This window comes from Schistocerca gregaria, unplaced genomic scaffold, assembly GCF_023897955.1.
Source record: "Schistocerca gregaria isolate iqSchGreg1 unplaced genomic scaffold, iqSchGreg1.2 ptg000350l, whole genome shotgun sequence".
NCBI classification, from domain to species: domain Eukaryota; kingdom Metazoa; phylum Arthropoda; class Insecta; order Orthoptera; family Acrididae; genus Schistocerca; species Schistocerca gregaria.
In genome coordinates this window covers 1,649,213-1,668,316 of record NW_026061810.1, presented here as the reverse complement: position 1 = coordinate 1,668,316, position 19,104 = coordinate 1,649,213, and the positions used below count along the sequence as shown (strand labels likewise).

General features: G+C 28.2%; 1 long non-coding RNA gene across 1 annotated transcript in view; it reads left to right on the top strand.

The window, feature by feature from the left end:
- The first annotated feature begins 8,664 nt into the window (after positions 1-8,664).
- The window catches only part of LOC126307610 (uncharacterized), a 49,415-nt gene continuing 38,975 nt past the window's right edge, over positions 8,665-19,104 (top strand). Inside the window, exon 1 of the long non-coding RNA XR_007553646.1 lies at positions 8,665-9,544. This is a non-coding gene — a long non-coding RNA (uncharacterized LOC126307610). The remainder of the gene's footprint in view (positions 9,545-19,104) is intronic.

Below are 19,104 nucleotides of genomic sequence, written 5' to 3'. Positions count from 1 at the left end.
CCAATACTGCTGCCGTTACAGTATCTGATATGGTGCCTGCTATCAGATCGAGATTGTTTTTATCGCGAAGCGCAGCGTTTACCTCAGAGCGAACCAGTTCCGCTATACCGGGAGCCGCGGCCGCACCTTCCGCCAGGAGCAGGCCCGCCGCACCTGCTGCTTCCCCGCTGCTGGCCGCGCTGCTGTTGATTCTTCTGTTTACCATTTTCTCGCAGATATTGGCGGAGCACAGAAAAAAAAATAGCACTACTACACAGAGCACTGTTGTTTACACGATTTCCACTTGTACTAGACAACACCACCTGCGAGAAACACCTTCGAAATCGACTAAATTTCGCGAGCCGAACTTAACACGTGTTACACTGCAGCCGCCATTGCAACTTGATATGTTCCTTCTCGTACTACATCTCGTCATCATTGAATTATAGTTAGTAGGGTAATTCCAAATCCAATTATGAATAAGTTAATATTAAATAGGTGGAATCATTTTGCTAGTCCTGATACTAGGACTATTGCTCCAATTGCTCCTGTTAATGGTCAAGGTCTATAGTCTACTAAGTGGAATGGGTGGTTTGAGTGAGTTGTTAACATAGGTTTAATATACTTCTCTAGAATATAGAGTTCTTAGAATTGAGAAAACATAGGCTTGAATTATTGCTACTGCTGATTCTAGAATTAATAGAAGTATTTGTCCAATAATTAGTAATGAGATTAAGTTTATTGCTATAGATGGTCCTGTGTTTCCTAATAAGGTTAATAATAAGTGTCCTGCAATTATATTTGCTGCCAACCGTACTGCTAATGTACCTGGTCGAGTAACATTACTAATTGTTTCAATTAGTACTATAAATGATATTAATGCAGGCGGTGTACCTTGTGGTACAAGGTGTGTAAATATATGATTAGTATGGTTAATTCATCCAAATAATATAAATCTTAGCCATATAGGTAGGGCAATTGCAAATGTTAATGCTAAATGTCTTGTTCTAGTAAAAATATAAGGGAATAATCCTATGAAATTGTTAAATAATATTATAATAAAAATTGAGATGAAAATGAATGTTGTTCCATTAAATGATTTTGGTCCAAGAAGTGTTTTAAATTCATTATGTAAGGTTAAATTTAGTTTATTTCAGATAATGTTAATTCGTGATGGTGTAAGTCAAAATAGTGATGGGATTAATAATAGTCCTAGAAATGTTCTAGTTCAATTTAATGATAAATTAAAGATGTTAGTTAATGGGTCAAATGTTGAGAATAGATTTGTTATCATTTTCAATTTAAGTTTTTTATTTCAATTGTTCCTTTTTCTGCTCTTTTAATAAGGTTAGGTTTAAATGAGAAGAAGTTTATTTGATTAAACAAGATTAATGTAGCTGAAAATATAATGAATAGTGAGAATCATATAAGAGGGGATATTTGAGGGATTTGGATATAATTTCCCCATCAGAAGTAGTCGTTAATTTACTATTATTTGGTTTAAGAGACCATTACTTACTTTCAGTCATCTGATGAATTTCAAGGTGTACTAATTTTTTTTAGTTACTTTAGATTGACACTCTAATGTTATTTATTTTAACTAACTCCTTAAATTATCTTAGATAATCACTTAATAAAAAAATTTACTGAAGTTCTTTCAATTACAATTGGTATAAATCTGTGGTTTGCTCCACAGATTTCTGAGCATTGTCCAAAGAATAATCCAGGTCGATTTATTGTGAATGTTCCTTGATTTAACCGACCTGGCGTTGCATCAATTTTAACCCCTAATGCAGGAACTGCTCATGAGGGTAGAACATCTGATGCTCTTGTTAATACTCGTACTTCTGTATTTATTGGTAGGATTGTTCGGTTATCTACATCTAGTAGTCGGAATCCATCATTTTCTAGGTCTTGTTCTGGTGTTATATAAGTGTCAAATTCTACGTCTATGAAGTCTGAATATTCATATCTTCAATATCATTGTCGTCCAATGGTTTTAATTGTAATTATTGCATCTACTGAATCATCAAGTAAATATAATAGTCGTAATGATGGAAGGGCAATAAAAATTAATGTAATTGCTGGTAAAGCTGTTCAGATTGTTTCAATTAAATGTCCAAGAAGTATATTACGGTTAGTATAGGCAATAAATAATATATAACTTAGGGCATAACCTACAATTACTGTAATTAATAATAATACGACCATAGTATGATCATGAAAGAATGATAATTGCTCCATTAATGGTGAAGCTCCATCTTGAAGAGATAAATTTGATCATGTTGCCATTAATAAATATTTTCTAATAAAAGGTCAAACCTTTATTTGTAGAGCTTAAATCTACTGCACTAATCTGCCATATTAGAATCTAGAGATTAATGGTAATTCTGAGTAACTATGTTCTGCCGGAGGGTTATTTTGTAGTCATTCTGTTGATCTTCTTATGTTAGCTCTAAATATAATTGCTCGGTTTGTAATCATTCTTTCTCATATAATTACAATGAATATAATGATTCCTACAATAGAAATTGTAGACCCAATTCTTGATACTACGTTTCATGATGTATATGCGTCTGGGTAGTCAGAGTATCGTCGAGGTATTCCTGCTAATCCTAGGAAGTGTTGAGGAAAGAATGTTAAATTTACTCCAATGAATATAATTGTAAATTGGATTTTTAATCATGTATTATTTATAGTTAATCCTGTAAATAGTGGATATCATTGAATGACACCTCCTATAATTGCAAATACTGCTCCTATAGATAATACATAATGAAAGTGGGCTACTACATAATATGTATCATGTAATACAATATCAAGTGATGAATTTGCTAATACTAATCCTGTTAATCCACCAATTGTAAATAGGAAAATAAATCCTAGAGCTCATAATAATGGTGGATTGAACTTGAATTTAGTTCCATATAATGTAGCTAATCATCTAAATACCTTAATTCCTGTAGGTACAGCAATAATTATTGTTGCTGATGTAAAATATGCTCGTGTGTCAACATCCATTCCTACTGTAAATATATGATGTGCTCATACAATAAATCCTATTAGTCCAATTGATAGTATAGCATAAATTATACCTAATGTTCCAAATGATTCAATTTTTCCTCTTTCTTGACATACAATATGTGAAATAATTCCGAACCCCGGTAGAATTAAAATATAAACTTCTGGGTGTCCAAAGAATCAAAATAGATGTTGATATAGAATTGGGTCACCCCCTCCTGCAGGGTCAAAGAATGATGTATTTAAATTTCGATCTGTTAATAATATAGTAATAGCTCCTGCTAAAACTGGAAGTGAAAGAAGGAGAAGTAATGCTGTAATAGCTACAGATCATACAAATAAAGGTGTTTGATCTAAAGTTATACTTTCTGATCGTATATTAATTGCTGTTGTAATGAAATTCACTGCACCAAGAATAGATGATACACCTGCTAAGTGCAGTGAAAAAATAGCTAGATCTACAGATGCACCCCCGTGTGCAATAGCTCCTGCTAGAGGAGGGTAAACTGTTCATCCTGTACCAGCACCATTATCTACTATAGAAGATGTAAGAAGAAGGGTTAGTGAAGGTGGTAGTAATCAAAAACTTATATTATTTATTCGTGGAAATGCTATATCTGGTGCACCAATTATTAGTGGAACAAGTCAATTACCAAATCCACCAATTATAATAGGTATTACTATAAAGAAAATTATTACGAATGCGTGAGCTGTAATAATAACATTATAAATCTGGTCATCCCCAATTAGAGATCCGGGTTGGCCAAGTTCAGCACGAATAAGTATTCTTATTGATGTTCCTACTATTCCTGCTCATGCTCCAAATATGAAGTATAAAGTACCAATGTCCTTATGGTTTGTTGAGAATAATCATTTTTGCGGTAAGATGGCTGAATTTTAGGTGGTAGACTGTAAATCTACTTATGAGATGTTTTCTCTCTTATCATATTTAGGTCTTATATTCAATTATGATTCTAGACTGCAATTCTAGAGGTGTAAAATTTTACTAAGGCCTAAAAGATTATTCTTTTAATTATAACTTTGAAGGTTATTAGTTTGATTAACTTAAGTCCTTAGTATAATGAAATTAAGGTTGATGTTGAAATCAATCCTATTGTTGAAATTATTACTGTTATAGGAAGAATGATTCTTGATTTTTGGGACTTTATCTTTATAGATCACGAATTTTCTGTGTATGATATAATTAGAGCTGAGAATCTAATACGTATATAGTAGTAGAGTGTAATTGTAGTTAATACAACTATAATAGTTATAATAGTTGTTATATTGTTTTCTATTAATGATTGTATTACAATTCATTTTGGTAAGAATCTAAAAGAAGATCAAGATATAATTCTATTTAATAATCTAATTTCACCTACCAAATTTAAAGAAGGAGGAGCAGCCATATTTGATGATCTTAAAAGAAATCATCATAAAGCCATTCTTGGCATCAAATTAATTATACCCTTGTTAATTAATAATCTTCGTCTACCTAAACGTTCATAAATAATATTAGATAAACAAAATAAACCAGAAGAACATAAACCATGACCAACCATTAGAGAAAGAGAACCTACACAACCTCATCAATTCATAGGCATCAATCCACCAATAACCATTCTTATATGAGCAACAGAAGAATATGCAATTAAAGACTTTAAATCAACCTGACGAAAACAAATAAATCTTACAATAACACCCCCAGATAAACCTAAAGACAATCAAAAATAATTAAACTTTAAACCCAAATAAGAAATAACCTTTATAACACGAAAAATACCATAACCACCTAACTTTAATAAAACACCAGCAAGAATTATTCTACCTGAAATAGGGGCCTCTACATGAGCCTTAGGAAGTTATAAATGAACCAAAAACATAGGTATCTTAACTAAAAAAGCCAAAATTATAAATACATAAAACATAAAATAATAAGAACCAAAATCAACCAATAAAGGAAAATATAAAGTATTAGAAAAATCATAAACCTTAAATAAAACTAATAATAAAGGTAATCTAGCAACCAAAGTATAAAAAATTAAATAAACACCAGCCTGCAAACGCTCAGGTTGATAACCCCAACCCAAAATTAAAAGTAAAGTAGGAACTAATCTAGCCTCAAAAAAATATAAAAAGAAAGAAGACTTAATCTAGCAAATGAACAATAAAGCATAATTATTAAAATCAAAACCATAAAAACAAAAAAATTAGAATGATATGAACTTAAATAAACTGAACCTCTAGCAGTGATTATTAAAGAACAAATCCAAAAACTAAGTAAAATTAAACTAAAAGAAAAATAATCAATACCAAAATAATATCTAATTATATTCAAATCAGCATATGAATAAACACAAATTATAAAAACAAAACCCGACAGAAACATTAAAGAATGAACCAACCATCAACAATTATTTAATAAACAAAGAGGGATCAAAAAAATAGTTATAAATAAATACTTTAACATAAAGATAAACCAAAAGAATTAAAAAAATCATTACCATGAGAACGAATTATTGAAACTAAAATAGAAAGACCTAAAGCACCCTCACTAACAGAAAAAACTAAAAAAATAACAGGAAAAAAATAATCATAATCAAACTCAATAAGAAAAACAATAACTAACATAAATAAAGAAAGAACAATATATTCTAATCTCAAAAGAACCATTAATAAATGTTTACGTTTAGAAGAAAAAACATAAACACCAGCAAAATAAATCAATAAAGAAGTAAAAATAGAGAATATAAACATTAGTTTTAATAGTTTAAAAAAAACGCCGGTCTTGTAAACCGGAAATAAGTCCAGTCCACACTTTTAAAACTTCAGAGGTGGAAAAGCTTCCAAAGCTCCCCAAAACCGGTATTTTAAATAAACTAACCCCTGAAATGATCAAAATAATAATTATATCATTATCAAATGTAATAAATATTAATTTTATTAAATTAAGACACCCAATATCAATAATGCTTTTTATTATTCTTCAAACCTTCCTAGTTGGATTAATAACAGGAACAATAATAGAAAGATATTGATTATCATATATTTTATTTTTAACATTTCTTGGTGGTATACTAGTATTATTTATTTACATTACAAGAATTGCATCAAACGAAATATTTCAGCCTAAATCAATCACTATAATTATTACATTAATAATGTGAGTATTTATCATATTAATATTAATTATTCTAGATATATCTATATTTATAGACTTTTTCAAAAACACCGAAACTATAAATATTGATAATTCAATCAATTATCAAGAAATAACAATATCTTTAGAAAAATTATATAATAGACCAACATTCATTATTACAATAATAATAATAATTTATTTATTTTTAGCACTACTAGCAGTTGTTAAAATCACCAATATTAATCAGGGACCTATTCGTAAAATAAGATAATTACTAATGAATAAACCCTTACGATTAAGACATCCTTTAATTAAAATTATTAATAACTCATTAATTGACTTACCTGCCCCAACAAATATTTCATTTTGATGAAATTTTGGATCCCTATTAGGGTTATGTTTGGTAATTCAAATCGTAACTGGACTATTTTTAGCTATACATTATACATCAAATATTGAAATAGCATTCAGTAGTGTAGTACACATCTGCCGAGACGTAAATAATGGTTGAATTATCCGAACCTTACACGCAAATGGAGCATCAAATTTTTTTATTTGTATTTACTTACATGTAGGACGGGGAATTTACTATGGATCTTATATATATATACATACCTGAATAATTGGTACAGTGATTTTATTTTTAGTTATAGCAACTGCATTTATAGGATATGTCTTACCCTGAGGCCAAATATCTTTTTGAGGTGCAACAGTAATTACTAATTTATTATCAGCAATCCCATACTTAGGAACAGATTTAGTCCAATGAGTATGAGGAGGATACGCTGTTGATAATGCAACATTAAATCGATTCTTCACATTCCATTTTGTATTACCATTTATTATTGCTGCTATAGCAGCAATTCATTTATTTTTTCTTCACCAAACAGGATCTAATAATCCTCTTGGACTAAATGGAGATATTGAAAAAATTCCATTCCATCCATACTTTACCTTTAAGGATTCTATTACATTTGTAATAATAACATCATTATTAATTATACTATGTTTAATTAATCCTTACCTATTAGGAGATCCAGATAACTTTGTACCTGCCAACCCATTAGTAACACCAGTTCACATTCAACCAGAATGATATTTCCTATTTGCATATGCAATTCTACGATCTATCCCTAATAAGTTAGGAGGTGTTATTGCATTATTTTTATCAATTAGAATCTTAATAATTTTACCATTTTATAATAAAACACCATTCCGAGGCATTCAATTTTACCCTATTAATCAAATTTTATTCTGAATTATAGTAGTTGTTGTATGCTTACTAATGTGAATTGGTAAACGACCTGTTGAAGAACCTTATATTATTACAGGTCAAATCTTAACAATTATTTACTTCACATATTTCTTAATTAATGTCCATGTCGCAAACGCATGAGATAAATTAATTAAGGAATAAAGTTAATTAGCTTAGGAAAAGCATATGTTTTGAAAACATAAAATTAGAAGTTTAACTCTTCTATTAACTTTTCTCAAAAAATTTCACTAAACAAATGAGATAAATAAAATCTTTAAACCAACAAAGAAAATAAAAAAATTCAAAGATAAAGGTAAAAAACTTTTTCAAGCTAAGTACATTAATTTATCATAATGGAACCATGGTAATGTTCCACGAACCCAAATATAACCAAAAGATATAATAGCAAGCTTAATAAAAAATATAAAAGAATAAAAATCACCGCCCAAAAAAATTAAAGCCAATAACATTCTTATGAAGACAATTCTAGTATATTCAGCTAAAAAAATTAAAGTAAAACCACCCGCACCATACTCAATATTAAATCCTGAAACTAACTCAGATTCCCCTTCAGCAAAATCAAAAGGAGTACGATTAGTTTCAGCTAAGCAAGAAGCAAAACAAGCTAAAGCTAAAGGAAAAGAAATAATAATAAATCAACAATAAAGCTGATAGTTTATAAAATCAAACATATTAAAACTACCAATTAAAATAATTAAAGACAATAAAATTAAAGCTAAACTAACTTCATAAGAAATTGTTTGAGCAACAGAACGAAGAGAACCTAATAATGAATAATTTGAATTAGAAGATCAACCAGCAATTATAACAGTATAAACACCTAATCTAGTACAACATAAAAAAAATAAAAATCCATAAGAAAAAGAACACATATAAATTAAATAAGGAAAAATTACTCAAACGGCTAAAGAAATCATTAAATTAAAAACAGGGGAAAAATAATAAAGTAGGTAATTAGATATAATAGGAATTGGCTGCTCCTTACAAATTAACTTAATAGCATCTCTAAATGGCTGAGGAATTCCAACAAAACCTACCTTATTTGGACCCTTTCGAATCTGAATATAACCTACAACCTTACGCTCTAATAAAGTTAAAAAGGCAACACTAATTAAAACACAAATAACCAATAAAAGAAAATTCAAAATAAATATAAATAAATCATAAAGTGTCAATACTATTTGTAGAAAAAATCTACATAAATGAATTCTAAATTCAACACATTAATCTGTCAAAATAGTAAATAAATTAATATTAATCAATATAACAAAAAATATTTTAACCATATGGTCCTTTCGTACTAATATGGATTAACAATCTTAGGATAGAAACCGACCTGGCTCACGCCGGTCTGAACTCAGATCATGTAAGAATTTAAAGGTCGAACAGACCTAATCATTGGGCTCCTGCACCCAAAATTTTTCTTAATCCAACATCGAGGTCGCAATCTGCTTTGTCGATATGAGCTCTCAAAAACAATTACGCTGTTATCCCTAAGGTAACTTAATCTTATGATCATAAATTATGGATCAAAATAACAAACATAAATAAATGATATAATAATGAAGAGTTTATCTATTCTTCATGTCACCCCAACAAAACATCATCATTAAATATAGAAAGACAAACAAAAAACTATATAAAAGTAAAATGTCAAGCTCTATAGGGTCTTCTCGTCCTAAAGAAGAATTTAAGCCTTTTGACTCAAAAGTTAAATTCAAAAATTTATTAAGAGACAGTTGATTTCTCGTCAAGCCATTCATTCCAGCCACTAATTAAGAGACTAATGATTATGCTACCTTTGCACGGTCAAAATACCGCGGCTCTTTAAAAATACGCTCAGTGAGCAGGCCAGACCTCAAAATATAAACAAGAGGACATGTTTTTGATAAACAGGCGGAAATCAATTTTGCCTAGTTCCTTATAATAAGTTCACAAGGTAAAAATTTCATACAAATAAATATACTAATTCTATCATTATTACAAAAATTTTAAAATTAAATTAATAATCTTAATAAAAAACCTAAAAAATTTATAAAACAAAATAAAAAATAATGAACTAAAACGTAATCTTAAAGATAGCTGGTTTAAAGCTTACTATTATATTTCTATAAAATAAATTATAGGTTATTACCTTCAAAGCTTATCCCTTAAAGAATAAATAAGTTAATATTTTTACTTAAAAAATTAAATAAAAACAAATAACTTTAAAAAATTAAATTTTTTCTTAAGAAACTAGATATCTTGGGAAACGATTAACATCTCATTTCTATAAATAATTTAATAATAATTATGATACATTAACTATAAATTATTTATAAATCAACCCAAATCGAGACAAGTAAAATAAATACTAAAATTTTGATAAACCCTGATACAAAAGGTACAATAAATAAAATCTACTTAAAAAAATGTAAAATAATATTTCATAAAACACTTACATTACCAATAAACTATAATTTAAAAAATTAATTCTATAAAATATACTAAGACAAAAATACAATAAAATTATTTATATTAAATAATTAAATAAACAAAAAATAAATATAATAAAATAAATAATCAAGATATCCTGATTTGCACAGAAAAATTTTCAGTGTAAATGAAACACTTTACTAATAAGTTATATCTTGAAACTCTTCCTAGATACACTTTCCAGTACATCTACTATGTTACGACTTATCTCGTCTAAATTGAAGCTACTTTAAAATAAAATAGAATAATCAATAATGAGAGCGACGGGCGATGTGTACACATCTCAGAGCCAATATCAGTTAAATTAAATAAATTAAATTACTATCAAATCCACCTTCATTAACAGTATTTCACTATCAAATCCGTTATAAACAAAATTCTATTGTAACCCACCTCCTCTTAACTATAAGCTGCACCTTGACCTGAAATATTTTATAATTATAAATCATGAGAATTATAACTCTAAAAAGATTCTCTGATAACGGAGATATACAAACAAATAAATTAAGTAGAGTAAATCGTGTATTATCAATCATGGTGGTAGGTTCCTCTGAATGGAATGAGATACCGCCAAATTCTTTGGGTTTAAAGACCTTAACTAATAGTACCCTGGTAAATATAATTAACATTTAAAATAATAGGGTATCTAATCCTAGTTTATTATTTAAATTTCACAGATTCATAAAAAGGGCCACAAATAAATTTTAACATTTCACCTTATAAATTTATATTTCAACCCTAATAATATAAACAACTGTTTTAACCAACAATATTCACTTTTATCAATCGTATAACCGCGGCTGCTGGCACGAATTATGCCGATACTAAATCAATTGCTAAATCCAAAATCACTTGATAATTAAATCAAATTACTGCAAAAAGAACATTTAGTCTAACAAAACTTACATATAATACAAAGAAAAAGTGAATAAACAAGCAAGAATAAAACTTTTTAAAAAAAAAGTAAGAAAATTTTAAATCTATTAATTCAGGAAAAGATAAAAGATTTAAATATTTAAAGAAAAAAAAAGAAAAAAACCACAAACAAAAAAAAAAAGAAACGCCCCTATGTATGACCACAACAACTTCTCTATTATATATAATTAAAGATTAATATGGAACATGTATAGCAATAAATGTATTATATTCTTTCTTATTTAATCTTTCTTTTCACTAATAAATAAAGAAAGATTAAATAATATAATAAATATATTTTATACAATTATGTAATTTAATATAATATGTTATTAATATGAATTCTTTTTTTATATTAAGTTAACTTTCATATATATTAGTTAAATAATCTAATTATAGATAATTTACATAATTATATTATTATAATTAATATAATTATTTATATTAATTATAATATTTTATATTTAAATTAATAATTTTATTTACTATATCCAATTGTAATAATATTAAATATTAAATTACATATTACTATATATATTATATTATAATAACCTATTTTAAGCTAAAAACATAAGTAGCTATAATCCTAGGTAAATAATTGCATTAAAATAATCAATTGATAATGGTAAGATGAACTTATAATACTTTAATTTCAATTAAATGTAATATATTAATATAAATTATTTATTATATATATATATATATAAAAAAAATAAAATGAGCAGGATAAATTAATCCTAATTAAACAAAATAATACATAAAAGAATTTCAAAAAAACTTTCGATTTATATATTAAATAAATGAAGTGCCTGATTAAAGGGTTACCTTGATAGGGTAAATAAAGTAAATAAAATTACCTTCATTAAAATTACATAAGATAGAATTAAACTACCTCCTTTAGTATCAAAAACTAACGTGCATCATACACCTTAATGTAAAAAGGTAAGCTAAACAAGCTAATGGGTTCATACCCCATTTATAGAGGTATCAATCCTCACCTTTTTAATGACCAACAACTCTACAAAACTTCTCTTCCTATCAACATTAATGATAGGAACGATCCTGTCCATTTCATCAAATTCCTGATTTGGGGTTTGAATAGGACTTGAGATCAACTACTTTCATTTATTCCGCTCCTAACAAGAAATAAAAATAAAATAATAAATGAATCATCAATTAAATATTTTATTGTCCAAGCAATAGCATCGACAATATTATTATTTTCAATTTTGCTGATTCAAATAAAATATCCCATGGGATGGGAAACAGAATTTATCCCATCAATAATAATTAGATCTAGACTATTATTAAAGATTGGAGCTGCACCTTTCCATTTCTGATTTCCAGAAGTTATAGGAGCATCAAGATGAAATAATTGTTTAACATTAATAACATGACAAAAAATCGCCCCAATATTGGTCTTATCTTATTGTATTCAATTAAGAACTTTTATTTGAACAATTATTATCTTAAGAATTATTATTGGGGCAATAGGAGGTTTAAATCAAACATCCTTACGACAACTTTTAGCATATTCATCAATCAGACACCTAGGTTGAATAATTAGATCATTAACAGTCAGAGAAAACATCTGAGAACTATACTTCATTATTTACTCACTATTAAGATTAATTATAGTTTTATTATTTAAGCAAATAAATTTATTTTTCATAAATCAAATTTATTCAGCCAGAAATATAAAAACCGAAATTAAATTCATAATATTCTTATCTTTATTATCTTTAGGTGGACTACCACCATTCCTTGGATTCTTACCAAAATGAATTGTAATACAATCATTAATAGAAAACAATATAACAACTATTATAACTATTATAGTTGTATTAACTACAATTACACTCTACTACTATATACGTATTAGATTCTCAGCTCTAATTATATCATACACAGAAAATTCGTGATCTATAAAGATAAAGTCCCAAAAATCAAGAATCATTCTTCCTATAACAGTAATAATTTCAACAATAGGATTGATTTCAACATCAACCTTAATTTCATTATACTAAGGACTTAAGTTAATCAAACTAATAACCTTCAAAGTTATAATTAAAAGAATAATCTTTTAGGCCTTAGTAAAATTGTACACCTCTAGAATTGCAGTCTAGAATCATAATTGAATATAAGACCTAAATATGATAAGAGAGAAAACATCTCATAAGTAGATTTACAGTCTACCACCTAAAATTCAGCCATCTTACCGCAAAAATGATTATTCTCAACAAACCATAAGGACATTGGTACTTTATACTTCATATTTGGAGCATGAGCAGGAATAGTAGGAACATCAATAAGAATACTTATTCGTGCTGAACTTGGCCAACCCGGATCTCTAATTGGGGATGACCAGATTTATAATGTTATTATTACAGCTCACGCATTCATAATAATTTTCTTTATAGTAATACCTATTATAATTGGTGGATTTGGTAATTGACTTGTTCCACTAATAATTGGTGCACCAGATATAGCATTTCCACGAATAAATAATATAAGTTTTTGATTACTACCACCTTCACTAACCCTTCTTCTTACATCTTCTATAGTAGATAATGGTGCTGGTACAGGATGAACAGTTTACCCTCCTCTAGCAGGAGCTATTGCACACGGGGGTGCATTTGTAGATCTAGCTATTTTTTCACTGCACTTAGCAGGTGTATCATCTATTCTTGGTGCAGTGAATTTCATTACAACAGCAATTAATATACGATCAGAAAGTATAACTTTAGATCAAACACCTTTATTTGTATGATCTGTAGCTATTGCAGCATTACTTCTCCTTCTTTCACTTCCAGTTTTAGCAGGAGCTATTACTATATTATTAACAGATCGAAATTTAAATACATCATTCTTTGACCCTGCAGGAGGGGGTGACCCAATTCTATATCAACATCTATTTTGATTCTTTGGACACCCAGAAGTATATATTTTAATTCTACCGGGGTTCGGAATTATTTCACATATTGTATGTCAAGAAAGAGGAAAAATTGAATCATTTGGAACATTAGGTATAATTTATGCTATACTATCAATTGGACTAATAGGATTTATTGTATGAGCACATCATATATTTACAGTAGGAATGGATGTTGACACACGAGCATATTTTACATCAGCAACAATAATTATTGCTGTACCTACAGGAATTAAGGTATTTAGATGATTAGCTACATTATATGGAACTAAATTCAAGTTCAATCCACCATTATTATGAGCTCTAGGATTTATTTTCCTATTTACAATTGGTGGATTAACAGGATTAGTATTAGCAAATTCATCACTTGATACTGTATTACATGATACATATTATGTAGTAGCCCACTTTCATTATGTATTATCTATAGGAGCAGTATTTGCAATTATAGGAGGTGTCATTCAATGATATCCATTATTTACAGGATTAACTATAAATAATACATGATTAAAAATCCAATTTACAATTATATTCATTGGAGTAAATTTAACATTCTTTCCTCAACACTTCCTAGGATTAGCAGGAATACCTCGACGATACTCTGACTACCCAGACGCATATACATCATGAAACGTAGTATCAAGAATTGGGTCTACAATTTCTATTGTAGGAATCATTATATTCATTGTAATTATATGAGAAAGAATGATTACAAACCGAGCAATTATATTTAGAGCTAACATAAGAAGATCAACAGAATGACTACAAAATAACCCTCCTGCAGAACATAGTTACTCAGAATTACCATTAATCTCTAGATTCTAATATGGCAGATTAGTGCAGTAGATTTAAGCTCTACAAATAAAGGTTTGACCTTTTATTAGAAAATATTTATTAATGGCAACATGATCAAATTTATCTCTTCAAGATGGAGCTTCACCATTAATGGAGCAATTATCATTCTTTCATGATCATACTATGGTCGTATTATTATTAATTACAGTAATTGTAGGTTATGCCCTAAGTTATATATTATTTATTGCCTATACTAACCGTAATATACTTCATGGACATTTAATTGAAACAATCTGAACAGCTTTACCAGCAATTACATTAATTTTTATTGCCCTTCCATCTTTACGACTATTATATTTACTTGATGATTCAGTAGATGCAATAATTACAATTTAAACCATTGGACGACAATGATATTGAAGATATGAATATTCAGACTTCATAGACGTAGAATTTGACACTTATATAACACCAGAACAAGACCTAGAAAATGATGGATTCCGACTACTAGATGTAGATAACCGAACAATCCTACCAATAAATACAGAAGTACGAGTATTAGCAAGAGCATCAGATGTTCTACACTCATGAGCAGTTCCTGCATTAGGGGTTAAAATTGATGCAACGCCAGGTCGGTTAAATCAAGGAACATTCACAATAAATCGACCTGGATTATTCTTTGGACAATGCTCAGAAATCTGTGGAGCAAACCACAGATTTATACCAATTGTAATTGAAAGAACTTCAGTAAATTTATTTATTAAGTGATTATCTAAGATAATTTAAGGAGTTAGTTAAAATAAATAACATTAGAGTGTCAATCTAAAGTAACTAAAAAAAATTAGTACACCTTGAAATTCATCAGATGACTGAAAGTAAGTAATGGTCTCTTAAACCAAATAATAGTAAATTAACGACTACTTCTGATGGGGAAATTATATCCAAATCCCTCAAATATCCCCTCTTATATGATTCTCACTATTCATTATATTTTCAGCTACATTAATCTTGTTTAATCAAATAAACTTCTTCTCATTTAAACCTAACCTTATTAAAAGAGCAGAAAAAGGAACAATTGAAATAAAAAACTTAAATTGAAAATGATAACAAATCTATTCTCAACATTTGACCCATCAACTAACATCTTTAATTTATCATTAAATTGAACTAGAACATTTCTAGGACTATTATTAATCCCATCACTATTTTGACTTACACCATCACGAATTAACATTATCTGAAATAAACTAAATTTAACCTTACATAATGAATTTAAAACACTTCTTGGTCCAAAATCATTTAATGGAACCACATTCATTTTCATCTCAATTTTTATTATAATATTATTTAACAATTTCATAGGATTATTCCCTTATATTTTTACTAGAACAACACATTTAGCATTAACATTTGCAATTGCCCTACCTATATGGCTAAGATTTATATTATTTGGATGAATTAACCATACTAATCATATATTTACACACCTTGTACCACAAGGTACACCGCCTGCATTAATATCATTTATAGTACTAATTGAAACAATTAGTAATGTTATTCGACCAGGTACATTAGCAGTACGGTTGGCAGCAAATATAATTGCAGGACACTTATTGTTAACCTTATTAGGAAACACAGGACCATCTATAGCAATAAACTTAATCTCATTACTAATTATTGGACAAATACTTCTATTAATTCTAGAATCAGCAGTAGCAATAATTCAAGCCTATGTTTTCTCAATTCTAAGAACTCTATATTCTAGAGAAGTATATTAAACCTATGTTAACAACTCACTCAAACCACCCATTCCACTTAGTAGACTATAGACCTTGACCATTAACAGGAGCAATTGGAGCAATAGTCCTAGTATCAGGACTAGCAAAATGATTCCACCTATTTAATATTAACTTATTCATAATTGGATTTGGAATTACCCTACTAACTATAATTCAATGATGACGAGATGTAGTACGAGAAGGAACATATCAAGGATTACATACAGGATTTGTATCAATTGGATTACGATGAGGAATAATTTTATTTATTGCATCAGAGGTATTATTTTTCGTTTCTTTTTTTTGAGCATTCTTTAGAAGAAGATTAGCACCAACAATTGAACTAGGAATACTATGACCTCCAATAGGAATTCAACCCTTTAACCCTATACAAATTCCATTACTTAATACAGCTATTCTTTTAGCATCAGGAGTAACAGTAACATGAGCACATCATAGTTTAATGGAATCTAATCATACTCAAGCACTACAAGGATTATTCTTCACAGTGTTATTAGGACTATACTTTACAATACTTCAAGCATATGAATATTGAGAAGCACCTTTTACCATTGCAGATGCAGTTTATGGATCAACATTCTTTGTTGCAACAGGATTCCATGGTTTACACGTAATTATTGGAACAATCTTTTTATCAACATGTCTACTTCGACACTCAATAAATCAATTTTCACCAAGACATCACTTTGGATTTGAAGCAGCAGCATGATACTGACACTTCGTAGACGTAGTATGATTATTCTTATATATCTCTATTTATTGATGAGGTAGATAATTGTTTTTCTAGTATAAATAGTACATTTGACTTCCAATCAGAAAGCTTGATATAAATCAAGAAAAACAATTCTAATTCTATCAACAAGAGTTTTCATTAGATTTATTATTCCAATAATTGTTATAATCCTGGCAACAACACTATCAAAAAAATTAATTAATGATCGAGAAAAAAGATCACCATTTGAATGTGGGTTTGATCCAAAAAGATCAGCACGAATACCATTCTCAATACGATTCTTCCTAATCGCAGTAATCTTTTTAATTTTTGATGTAGAAATTGCACTAATTCTACCAATTGTAATTATTTTTAAAACTTCAGACATTATAATCTGAACAGTATCAACAATATTTTTTATTCTAGTTCTATTAGGAGGACTATACCATGAATGAAACCAAGGAGCATTACAATGAGCAGAATAAAGGGTTGTAGTTAAATATAACATTTGGGTTGCATTCAAAAAGTATTGATATTATCAATCAACCTTAAATAGAATAAGAAGCGAAATATTGCAGTCAGTTTCGACCTGGAAGATTGGTATGTACTACCCTTATTCTTATTAATTGAAGCCAAAAAGAGGCGTATTACTGTTAATAATATAATTGAACTATAATAGTTCCAATTAAGGAAATGTAAAGCCAATATGAAAGCTGCTAACTTTTTATATTAGCGGTTAAACTCCGTTAACATTTCTAAAATTTATATAGTTTAAATAAAACATTACATTTTCACTGTAAAAATAATATATCTATATTTATAAATACTTAAAAGTAAAAATACTTCCTTAACATCTTCAGTGTCACGCTCTAATTATAAGCTATTTAAGTAAACGAAAAACAATATTACCAAAATAAATATTCAAAAAATAAAAGTTAAAAGATAAATCTTGAAATTAGAATCATATCAACCTTGAATATAACCAATTAAATAAATAAATAATCTATATAAACCTTGACCACCAAGTAATTCACCTCAACCATAATCAAATGACTTAGATGAATAATAACCTATTTTTAAAGGAATATATCTAATAAACTTAGTTGAAAGAAAAGGTATAAATCATATAGAACCAGCAAATCTAACAAAAGAAAGTATACTTAAAGAAAATAAATTATGAGAAAAATCAAAATTAGAAATAAGATAACCTAAATAAGCACCTAAAATAACAACTGTAATTGTTAAAAACTTTAAATAATAAGATAAAGCAATCACATGAGGAATAGGAAAAATTAATCAAGATAAAAGACTACCACCAAAAACAGCAACAAACAATAGACCAATTATTCCAAATGAAATATAATAACCCTTATCATCAAAAGAAAATCTAGAATAAAAATTATTATCACCAGATATTGAATAATAAAACAAACGAAAAGAATAAGAAGCAGTTAAACCAGTAGAAAAAAAATAAAGAAAAAAAATTAAACAATTAATTCATCTTAAACAAACCATCTCAAGAATTAAATCCTTTGAATAAAATCCCGCTAAAAAAGGTATTCCACACAAAGATAAACTAGAAACATTAAAACAAACTGAAGTTAAAGGTATGAAATTAACAATTGATCCTATAAAACGAATATCCTGGGAATCCTTCAAATTATGAATTATTGAACCTGCACATATAAATAATAATGCCTTAAATAAAGCATGAGCCAATAAATGAAAAAATGCAAGCTTTGGATAACCTATAGCCAAAATTCTTATTATTAAACCAAGTTGTCTTAAAGTAGAAAGAGCAATAATCTTCTTTAAATCAAACTCAAAATTAGCGCCCAATCCAGCCATAAATATAGTTATACAACCAATTAAAAGTAAAAATCAACCACAATTATAAGTATCCAATATTGGTCTAAAACGAATTAATAAATAAACACCAGCAGTAACAAGAGTAGAAGAATGAACTAAAGCAGAAACAGGAGTAGGAGCTGCTATAGCAGCAGGAAGTCATGAAGAGAAAGGAATCTGAGCTCTCTTAGTTATAGCTGCTAAAACAAT